The sequence below is a fragment of the Gossypium arboreum genome, chromosome 13 (assembly GCF_025698485.1).
Source record: "Gossypium arboreum isolate Shixiya-1 chromosome 13, ASM2569848v2, whole genome shotgun sequence".
In the NCBI taxonomy this organism is placed as follows: Eukaryota; Viridiplantae; Streptophyta; class Magnoliopsida; order Malvales; family Malvaceae; genus Gossypium; species Gossypium arboreum.
The window spans coordinates 104,918,156-104,930,640 of record NC_069082.1 but is presented as its reverse complement, the minus strand read 5'-3'; the positions used below and the strand labels follow the sequence as shown (position 1 = coordinate 104,930,640).

The window sequence follows — 12,485 nt, the reverse complement described above, 5'->3', positions numbered from 1 at the left end:
ATTGAGTAACTACTTTCGTAATGGTATGTCGTTGGGGAGAGCTCAGTCATGATACTATAGTGGAATGACTTTATGACTAAATGAGTTTATAATTAACAGCAGAAAAGTCGAAACTTAATTATAAATCATTTGAGTCTCAACTACATATGTCCAATCGGTCCCTTCGCTAACTTGTTGAAACCATAAATGAATTGCGTGTTTGAGTAAAAATGAACAAAATAAATTGAAAAAGAGAAATGAGAAACATTCAGCAATGGTTATGGGTTTCTCCGAAATGGAGAAATGGAATCATTTGGAAAAGATTGTAGGTTTCTAAAAATAGAAATGAAAATGAAAATGAAAATTTGCAATCCTATATAGGATTAATTAAAAAATGATAGAAGAATGAGTTTATGTTTTTGGAATGTTTTGAAGCCCAAAAATGAAAATAAATCATTCAGTCATAGTGAACATGTTGAGTTATAACATATTGAACGAATTTTCTTGAAATTTTACCGGGGATAGAATAGTTAAAATTTTACCAAGGGTAAATTTGTCAAAATTTTACCAGAGTGTAATTGGGAAAAATATTTGATATGTAAATATTGAATTTTATTTTGGGAAATAGAAAAACTAAATCAGGTTGGATCACATTATAGAGTACTGAGTCAAAAAGGCTCAGGAAGTACTTATAATTGAACTCGATGTGAAAGAGACCCAAAACCCGTCATGTAACATGAAGGTGGCGACAGCCCTAGTAAAAATACAAGGGTGAGTCGTTCACCCCTCTCTTAATCTAAATAGGATTTTTTTTCTATTTAAAATAAATATCTCCAACAGTAAAAGGGTTCTACCTTCTCTTCTAATAAATAGATGACACCAATATAGCTACTAAAACAACTTTTGAGAGATTGTTATTCTACAGAAATATAGAGAGAATTTATTCTTATCTTTTAAATATATTTTTCCGGAATAAAAATTTTACTAGTTTCTTAAACAAGAAAGAATTTTTGTTTTCACCCAAAAAAGAAAACTTTTTCAAGTTCAGTGTTTTGGTTCAATTGGTTCGAGCCCACACTCGAAGCAGTTTGTAGTACGAGAAAAGTAAAGAAGATCGTTTGGTTGAAAACTGAAAAATATCAATGATTAGCTTAATCCAAAAACACAGGTACGATTTTGGTTACGGTTTAATGCTATAAATATCACAAATGGAGTCGTTTTCAAAATTTTAGTTTTCTGCTGTGTAAGAAAATTATTTTCAAACTAGATTTTTCCAACAATAATAAATTCAATTGTTACAATCACTCACCTCAAAATAACCTCACTTACAATCAAAATTTACTCTCCAATAAAATGCCTACAAAAGTATAAAAAAAAAAAATAGAAAGAAACCTCAAAGAAAATAAAAAATCTAAAATCACACATAATAAGCGACAACTAGCAGCCTATTTTTAGGTTGATACAATAGCTCTTCAATAGGTTTTTGATAAGCTTAAAACTCTTAGTTAAAAGTTTAATTTATCGCTTGAGTTATCTATAATAATAATCCGATAAATTACTTCATATCCAAACAAATTCAAATCAGCTTAACCTCCAAGATAAGTCAAACGATAAAAATAAGGATAATGTTTGCATTTAATCAACCTCTCTTCTCTTCTTCCATTTAAAATTAAATCCACCATCCAAGAGAAAAATAATTGTAGCTTCAATCCAAGAATCATTTGCTCATGAAAAACTAACCTGATGAACCAAGTAAAAAATACCAACAAACTTACTGCATATTAATTATCCCAACATCACGTTAGAAGTGTTTTTCTAACTTATTGTCTCAATTGTTGTTCGAACAAGGAAAAAAATAGGTTTTCCCAAGTTACTGTCCAAAGAGATGTTCGAATAGACAGTATAACATGAATGTATTGGATAGTTAAAATGTCTAACAAACTTCAATCTTCAAAATCTTCTCCTTAGAGGATGTATAAACTTCGAGATTTTTGAACTTGTGAATGTATTGAATGACTTGCAAGTGACTCCTTTTATAGTGTTCGATCATCAAATAAAAGTGAGTTCTACTAAAATATTATAATATCTTCATATAGTGATCCATAAAGTTTAAATTTATTATTTATATTATGTTAATTTAATTTAATTTAGTTAGAGATAAAATAATAATTTGTTATCACATGATTGGTTTAATTAACTTGTGATAATATGAATTTTTATTATTTAAATCAATTAAAAATACTAATGATATAGATATGGTGTCAACATATGTGACAGACGGCGACTCGTGCTTAACATATGACGCCATGTAATTGGCTAAATAATTTCTTCATGTATCGGGTTAAATGAGGAGGGTAAGATCAGATTAATAATTTCTAGTGCTCATCTATGATGGACTACATACAAGGAAAGGTATAAGAGAAATTTTCCAATGAAAGAGGTCACGGCCTGAGGCATTGGTAAGAATGATGATTAATCATGCAAAGATTGAGTGTTTGGAATTGTCTTGAAGCAGTGAAAATTGGAAGTTAGCTAGTAGTAATGACATGGTAGGCTCCAACGCAAGATTCAGTGAAAGTAAATTGTGATGTCCCTTCAGCACAAAAAAAATGATGTTGGTATTGGCCTCTTGATTGATGGGGTGGGGAAAACATGGAAGTTAGCTAGTAGTAATGACATGGTAGGCTCCAACGCAAGATTCAGTGAAAGTAAATTGTGATGTCCCTTCAGCAGAGAAAAAATGATGTTGGTATTGGCCTCTTGATTGATGGGGTGGGGAAAACATGGAAGTTAGCTAGTAGTAATGAAAAGGTAGGCTCCAACGCAAGATTCAGTGAAAGTAAATTGTGATGTCCCTTCAGCACAAAAAAAATGATGTTGGTATTGGCGTCTTGATTGATGGGATGGGGAAAACATGGAAGCTAGCTAGTAGTAATGACATGGTAGGCTCCAACGCAAGATTCAAAGTAAATTGTGATTTCCCTTCAGCAGAAAAAAGATGATGTTGGTATTGGCCTCTTGATTGATGGGGTGGGGAAAACAGAGGCAGGTAAGAGGCAATTGTTGAGGCTGAAAGGATGAACATTCTAAAAATGGATACTTTACCATGTTCCCCTGCCTAAGTTTCACAAGATTCAAATTGACCAAATTAGAGGGGTCCATCAAGGGAGGGATAGGGCAGTCACTATATTTCCTGTCGATCGTCCGTCCTTCCATCTTAGTTCTTTCCCCTGCAGAGGATACCCAAAGGAGAACAGTTCAGTATGCCCATATAAATTCAATTCATGATGATTAAGGTTTTATCATGCGAAGAAAGCAGCTAAACTAGCTATTGTATGCTAGAATTAAAAAAATATCTGAGATTAGAGCATACGCAAGACACAACACAAAAAATCATTGACATTGACTTTCGTTCTTAAAACGAAGAACAATGGATTGGAAAAAATCTGGAGAGGTGAGAGGAATGAAAACGACTCCCAATAAGCCGGATGGATAGGATCGAGCATTTGTCCTTCCTTTTGTCCTGCCTAAGGATTAGGCTCTTGGGCTAGAGACTCATCGAATCATGATCTCTGCATACAACCTAGTACTATTTTGTTGAGATTTGAGATAGTTGAATGTGCGAAATGGAATTCCTGTAAGAGTTTGATTTTATACGCCCATTTGAAAAACGACAGGAGGCAAAAAGAAAATAATCATAAAATAAACGTGGTTGGTGGTAAGACGACAAAGATTATGGAATTAAATAGTCAAAGTGAGTCCCCAACATCAACATCACACCTCAATTTCTTACTTTATATTATTTACTTTCCGACATTAAACGAGTAATTTCAAAGCATGCCTTAGCTGACTTCTTCTTTAATAATAATTATACTAAAAACAATCATGTTTTATAATAAAACGATCAGAAAATGGCATGTAGGAGAACGAGCGGAAAAAAGATGACTCGCAAGGTTTATCAGCTCTATTCTATTTGATTTTATTAGAGTATGAATATCATAATGGGGAAGGAGAAAAAAACTTGTAAAGACATGGATTGAACTTTAAATCTTACGTCAATACATTTGAAACCCGTAGAAATTATAAAATATTCAAGGGTAAACTATATCAATAGTCACTCCATTTTGATGTCAATAATAAAACAATCACTCAACTTTCAAATCAATCAATTTTCAAAAAATAATAAATCAGTCACTAATGTTATCGAAAAGTAACAAATCAGTCACCCACTAACATTTTCTGTTACAGGCCTAACGAAACAAGTGATGTGGCCAATTAACTTGTTATGGTGGAAACCCTAGTTAATAACCAAACAAAATAGTAAAAAAAGAAAAGAACAAGAATAAGAGAAGAAATGCAGATGTTGTAACAAAAAAAAAACATCAAAGATCCAAACTTTTCTTGCCTCACCATTTATTCAGCCCCTCCCAACTTCCCGTCGCTTAACCGTTGAAGAAGAACTTCCGATTGATCTGTAAATTTCTTTAACGATTTTATAGATTTTCTTAACGATGTTTCATCTATGAGTCAGCCTCAATTTTATAGATTTTCTTAACGATTTCTAGATCTAGGGTTAGGTTCTATTAGGAATTGGGAATTGGGGGCTTTATAGATTTCCTCTCTCTGTTTTTTGGTTGAGTCGTTACAACCAGTTGAAAAAGGGTAGAGATGAAGAGGCCGAGACCATTTTTTTCGTGTGGACAAACCCTAGTTATTATAGGAGAAGAAGGCCTAAACTTTTTTCCTTCCTGTTACTTTCTCTTATTTCTTGTACCTTCTTACTAGCTCATCACTTCTTTAGCTTTTATTTTGCTTTATCTCATCTCTGTAACCTCTTCTTTTTCCTTTTTTGGGTTTCGATTAGGTGTATCTATTTTTTCTTTTTTACTCTCTATTTATGCGTCCTGACTTCTCTTACATGTTTTTTTAGCAGATTCTTTTGGCTTCTTTTACATGTTTTTTTAGCAGATTCTTTTGGTGTACAAAATGACAGGCTTGCTGGTGATATAGATGTAAATGCTTCTCTTTGTTCTTCAATCTCTAATGGTTAATATTTAGTACTATTTTTTTCACCTTTTTGGTATAATCAAACGACCTTTCATATCAGGAAATTGGCTTCTCTTCTTCTTCTTCTACTACCTAGCTAGGGTTCTTAAAGGAGATTGTTTAAATGACAGCAAACCCTTCAACGTGGCTAGTTAATGGTAGCAAGGACTCCAACATGGCCAGTTAAATGACAGGTCACCTTTCCGTTACGTCTGTAACGGAAAATGGTTAGTAGAATTGATTTGTTATTTTTTAAAAGTTGAGTGACTGAATTAAAAGTTGAATTACTATTTTATTATTGAGATAAAAGTTGTTGTACTTTATCCAATATTTAATTACCATTTTTCTCTATAATCAATTCTAAGTTGAATCCCAATTCACAACACATCGAAGTAGTAAAAAATAAAACCTTGAAAAGAATATAAAAGCATTAATTACCCATCTGTGGCCATTATAAAAAGGGGAAAAAAGGTAAAAAAATCATTGTGTTTTAGATAAGCTGTAAAAATAACATATTTTAATCTCATTTTTAATTCGTTTTTGGATGATTAATTTTGTAAATTACTGAATTTGATGCTTCTAATCATTTAATTCATGTTTCTATAATTAAGAGAGCCTTTGGGAGTGAAAGGAGCAAAAAAAAGCCAAAATTAGACAAAAAGGGCTATTTTTAGGATTCACATGGCCTGGGCATTTCCACATGGCCTGGGCACATACCCATGTTGATTTCGAAACCTACTTCTAAAATACACAAAAAAACCCAATTTTTAGGTTTTTTGAGCATTCTAAAGTCTATAAATACCAGTTAGAAGATGGCCTAAGAGGGCACTCAGAGAAGATCAAAGAAAGCACTCGAAGAACGCCATCAGAATCAACTCAGAAGTAGATCTCCCTCAAGATCGAAAATCTCCATTTAATCTCTTTTGAAGTGTTATTGAGTTTCTTTATGTCTTGTGGTTATCTTAATTCTGAGATGTTTCTGTTCAGGATTATGAATTAAATTCCTTAGATACCTAGGGAAGATGAAACCTATGATGAATCTTATTATTTGATTTCTGATTTACATGATAAATACTTGATTCTTGTTCTCAATTATGTATGCTTATTTCTTGTTTTAATATTTTCAGAATATTAATTCATGTTTAATGTGCTTACGTTGGTGGAGCAAAAGTCTATGTTTAAGAGTAAATCTAGTATAATTGAGTGGAGTTGCATGCAACCCTAGAAATAGGACGACATAAATCTACCGAATTAGAGTAAAATCTAATACGGGGATTAATAGATCGAGTTAATGCGACAATAAAGATTTTAATTCGAAAGAGATTTCAATTAATCAACCTAGAGTCAGTTGTTCTTACTCTCAAAAGAGATATTAACATAATTTAGGGATTTATAGGATCAAGTAACACGTGAATAAATCGTTTAATTCAAGTTCATAATAATAGGTGAAGTCTAGGTGGAATATTTCCGGTATTGTCTATCTCATTGGTTATCTTCGTATTTTCCTATTTTATTCTCTCATTACGTTCTTAGATAAATTAGATTAGTAAATTTAGATTAAAAAATCACTTCAATTAAATCGGCTAAATAATAGAAAAATGATAATTACTAGTACTTTTAGTCCCTGTGGATACGATATTCCTACTAACCATAGCTATACTATTGTTCGATGGGTGCACTTGTCTTTATCGTAATTATCGTTAGTTTAGTGGCCATCAAGTTTTTGGCGCCATTGTCGAGGAATAAAATATTAGGAACACTTTATTTTTATTAATTTAGCCATTTATTTTTATTTTGTTTTTGTTTTTAGTTTAATTTTTACATTCTAATTTTTCTTTTGTTTGCTTCTGGTAGGTTCTTTTATTGAGGAGATAACACTTAATTATTATCAGTGGCAAGTCATGAAAACAAAGACGAGGAAAGAAGCCGATTTTTCAACCGAGATGCAATCACCATGTTATCAAATCAGCTAGAACAATTAAATAAGAAAATTAATGGTTTTATGTTTCTACGCAGGTACACCCCGTGATGTAATACGATACAAATGGAGGTGGAATGAACAATCCAGAATGCTTACCCTTCACTCTTAGCACAGAGAACGAACAAATAATTTACATAGGTAACAATTCTAGGCCTCAAAATAACCCTTATGGTAATCACTATAATGTAGGTTGGAGAAATCATCTCAATTTCTCCTGGGGTGGTCAAGGAAATCAGAGAGCACAAGCCCCTCTAGGCTTCCAACAACAACTGTATCAGTAAGAAAAAGTCGAACCTTGAGGAGATGTTAACGAAGTTCATCTTGGTGTCAGAAATGCGTTTTCAAAACACTGAAGCTACACTTAAAAATCAACAAGCATCAATTCAAGGATTTGAGAACCAAATAGGTCAGCTTGCTGAGCTAATTTTTGAAAGACCACAAGGTAGTTTACCTAACAATACTGAAACTAACCCAAAGGGGCATCTTTATGTAATTACTGTTCTAAATGAAGAAGGGTTAGTTGAATCTGAGCCAAAACCGAGGCAAGAAATGATGGTAAGTAACAGAAAGGTTGAGGCAAGCCAGAAAGAGCAAAAGCCGGTGGCTACATAATATAAACCTCAAGTGCCATATTCTAACGTGATAAAAAGAGACCACACGAACGAACAATTTGGTAAATTTCTTAAACTTCTAAAAAAAATACATATTAACTTACCGCTTTTTGAAACTCTTTCGCAGATACCCAATTCCTTTAAATTTTTAAAGGAGCTTTTGGCAAACAAATGGAAGTTAGACAATTCATCGCATGTAGAGCTAAATGCAGTTTGCTCAGCCATATTGCAAAATAAACTACCCGATAAAATGAAAGATCCAGGCAATTTTACTATTTATTGTTTAATTGGCAGTTTGAATATTAATAAGGCTTTGGCTGATTTAGGGGCGAGTATTAATGTCATGCCCTATAAAATGTTTAAACAAATAGGTCTTGGGAAACCCAAACAAACTATGATGAGTATTCAATTAGCAGATAGATCAACTAGATTTCCTAGGGGTATTATTGAAGATGTTCTTGTAAAAATTGATAAATTCATATTCCCTGTTGATTTTGTTATTTTAGACATGGATGAGGATGTGACGTACCTTTAATTTTAGGACAACCCTTTTTAGCAACAGCTAGAACTATTATTGATGTTGGCATAGATGAATTAATACTTCATGTAGGTGATGAAAAGATTACTCTCCAAGCTCGTGATTCTGTTAAGACATCTAATGATCGAGATAATTTTACAAGTTCTGTTAATATGAGTAACCATGTGGCTCAACATTCTTTGGAGGAAACCCCTCGAAAAAATGCAATTGAGTCATGTTCCAGTCAATACGACAGAACGACTCATAAAGAACAAATGTTATGAATCGATGAACTAAATGAATGGCAAACACATGTCAAGGAGAATCCGAAAAAGCACGATGAAAAGCTAAAGCGACGCCATGATGAACATTTGGATGGAACGAACCAATTTAAGGTTGGAAACAAGGTATTTTTAGATAAAATAGATCCTCAAATTGCCACTTCAGAGTTTGATGCAAACGGATCAAATCCCTTTACAGTACTAAATGTATTCTCATACGGTACAGTCGAGGTAACTCATTCTGAATTTAGAACATTTAAAGTTAATAGCACTCGACTTAAACCTTATTTTGATAATAGAATTGATAACGAGAAGAGGAGTTTCGACTCCGCGAACCACCTTGACCATGTGAATACGAGGTAAGTCGAGCTTAGACTTTAAATAAGCACTTCTCGGGAGGCAACCCGAATGTTTAACTTTTGCTAATACTTTTAATTCCATGGCATGCTAATTTAAAATCTTTTAAAAAAAAAAGGTGTTTTTTACCCACACGGCCTGGACACATGAGCGTGTGGAACATAAGGCCCGGACACATAGGCATGTTGCGTGCCACGTGTGAAATAGGGTAATGAGAGTGAGTTACACGGCCGGAGGCAAGTCTGTATGAGAGACACGGCTAAGCTACACGGGCGTGTGGGATCTCACATGGGCGTGGAGGAGCGAAGGAAAACACACATCGCCTCGAGACACGCCCCTGTGAAAACTAGGTTAATTTTAATTGCACATGGGCTGAAAATCTTCACACTAGTGTGGCCTAAAACCCTAAAATTCCTTTCTCAATTTGTCTTTTCTTCTTCCCAACCAAGCCACCCTTTTGTTTTATTTTATTTTATTTATTATTATTTGTTATTTTATTTTATTTATTTTATTATTTTATTTATTTATTATTCTTATACTTAGATTTTAAATTTATATTAATTTTTCGCTATTTCGCTATTTTACATATTTAAAGTTTATTATTATTATTTTTCATTTTATTTTTGATTTTATTTTTGATTTATCTTTCTTTTTAATTTTTAATTGCTTTTTTAATTTTTTATTTTTTAAACTTATTTTCATTATTATCTTTTAAAATATATTTTTATGATAGTTTCTAATCAAGTTATAACCCTTAATCTTCTCTCGTTATTTGTGTTTATTTTCTTATTAGTTTGCTCGTAATCATGCGTTACATTTAGATTTGACTACAATTCCATTTTTCACTGCTCGGGAATTCATACAATATTCGTGGCAATTTTAGTTTTTTCCTCTCTTATGATATTCTCAGAACACCCCAAACACGGCCTAAACGTTATGGCGAATCCGGAGAAGTCACAAAGAATGGATTTAGTTAAGTAAAATCATTTCGCCATACTTAACTCAAAGTCCTTAAAATTAAAAATAAGAACACTAAATGAGTTTTATACAAAGTAATTGAACCGAGCTCTCAACTACCGCCAAATCCTAAGTGTGAGGGTTGCTTAAAATATTAAACAAACGGAGTGAGCTAAAAAAAACTCAATGTGTGCCTTGACCCACAAATAGAATCAAACAGACATAACAATTTAATAGAATCTTGCATGAATGCACATGTTAAAATTATAGATAAGATATTATAGTAATTCTTAGCATGACAAACTTATACAGAATGATCCTACCCCCATCCCCTACACACCATCTCCGACCATCCAATCACACCAAATATGGCTACTAGTGTAACATCCCTGTAACACCCCTTACCCATATTCAATGCTGGAATAGGGTTACGGAGCATTACCGGACTTATAACACATTCGAACATACATTTCATTTGCAATTAATCAAAACATATACATTTCATTCATGACCAATCATTATGTCCCTAATACGAGCCTACGAGGCCCTAAACATGCATTCGGGGTGATTCGGGATTAAACCAATAACTCAGGAAATTTTTTTAACACTTAGAAAATTTTTACATAAAATAGGGGACACAAGCCCGTGTGGCCCGACCGTGTGTCTCACACTGCCAACAGACATGCCCGTGTCACAGGTCTTGTGGACATTCAAAATGGGAGCATATGGCAGTGTCCCAGCCTGTGTCTAACCCCTTGTAACTCTCTAACTTGGGTTACACGGCCAATACACAAGCCAGTGTGCCAGGCAGTGTGTAGGCCGTGCCAAACCTATAGGGTATACTGACTTATGCAACACAGCCAAGTCACACGCCTGTGTGCCAGGCCGTGTAGAGCATACTAACTTGATTTCAATTTCAACACTAGAGGGCACACGGTAGTAAACATAACGTGTGTCACACATGGTCGAGACACGCGCCCGTGTGGACAAAAATAAGCTATTTACTAAGCCAATTTACCACCCAAATTTGTACACACCTACACAATTCAAATGGTACCCATTCATAGCATAAGTGAACATCTAATTCAACCACAATCAAGGCTAAAACATACCATTTCAATACCAACAATTAACATGTTTATTATCTCATATTTTACTCATTCAAATCATACCAACTTCACATATTCAAATCAACTAATTAAACCTTTCCAGACATGCATCATTATGCACCAATTCACAAGCACATAGCTTCCCAATTATCAACCCTTTAACATTCAAATTACCTATTATCAATAAGCATCATGAATCCAACCTCAATCACACAACATAGGTCAATTACCAAACTCAAAACAAAAGCCATTTGTACATTTATATACTTCATCAAAATCACTAATATAAGCCAACTGACATGGCTATATATACAATCCTAAAACATAAACATTTAAAAGCCAATTCAAATGGCTAAACTCACAAACAAAACATATGTCATATTGACCAAAGTCCCTATACATTCCATATGACCCAAAACTTAATTTCAAAGGTGCCAAGTGATAGTTGGATAGTATGAAGCAATCTCCGACGGTCCCCGAATTCGAGCCAGCTCTGTAATCAATATAAAACACAGAGAAATACACAAAGTAAGATTTCTAGCTTAGTAAGCTCATATAGCATTTAAAATACATTTATAATGAAATATATTACATACGAACTTACCTTAGATATAAAAACGACAGCACGAGTCAACTAATTCGAGACCTTGTTCTTTACCTATTATAAGTCTGGATTTCACTTTTCTTGATCTATATGTAATCAAAATAAGCTTATTTAATTATCTCACTATTCAATTTAGTCCAAAACACTCATTTTTGCCCCTAACATTTCAAAATTTTTACAATTTAGTCCTTATTTCATAAAAATACAAATTCATGCAATTTAGCCACAACCTATGCTAGCCGAATTATTATTATACCCCTAGCAGCCCATATTTTTCATTTATTTCACATTTTAACCTCTAAATTTCCATATTTCACAATTTAATCCTTAATTTGCATTTTCACCAAAAATCACTTAACAAAACTTGTACAACTATCATCAAACATTCAAAATCTATCATTAAACATCAAAATACTCATGTATTCATCAATGGAAACATTAAAAATCTTTAACATTTTTGAAAAATAATCCTTGGGCTAGCTAGACCTAGTTGTAACAATCTTAAAAACATAAAAATCATTAAAAAGGGACAAAAACAGACTTACAATTGAGCTAGAAGATGGCCGAATGCTTCAAGCCCTAAGAATGGCTTTCTCATTTGTTGGAATCAGCAATTAGCATGAAGATGAACAAAAATTATGAATTTGTTTTGTTTTAATTAACCTTTAGTAATTAATTTACTTATTTAACCTTTAAAACATTTATTAATTACACAAAATGCCATGCCACTATCATCCACTATGTTATAAATGGGATAATATTCAAATAAAGACCTTTACTTTAAATTTCTATAGCTATTAGACACCTTTAGCTATTACAACATCATTTTTGCACTTTACGCGATTTAGTCCTTTTTATCAAATTAAGCACTCAAATGATAAAATTTCTTAACAAAAATTTCACACAATCATATTTTCATGATGTAGACATTAAAATATTAAAATAATTATTTTGAATTTGAATTTGTGGTCTTGAAACCACTATTCTGATTTGACTAAAAACAAGCTGTTACAATCCCGCCTGGCAGAATCTTAGGATCTGAA

General features: G+C 33.0%; 1 long non-coding RNA gene across 1 annotated transcript; it reads right to left on the bottom strand.

The window, feature by feature from the left end:
• Window positions 1-1,153: 1,153 nt before the first annotated feature.
• LOC128286873 (uncharacterized) lies at window positions 1,154-3,594 on the bottom strand. The gene is made up of 2 exons (XR_008277537.1): window positions 3,353-3,594; window positions 1,154-3,209 (listed from the first exon to the last, which is right to left on the bottom strand). It is a non-coding gene; the product is annotated as an uncharacterized LOC128286873 (long non-coding RNA).
• Between the last annotated feature and the right edge of the window lie 8,891 nt (window positions 3,595-12,485).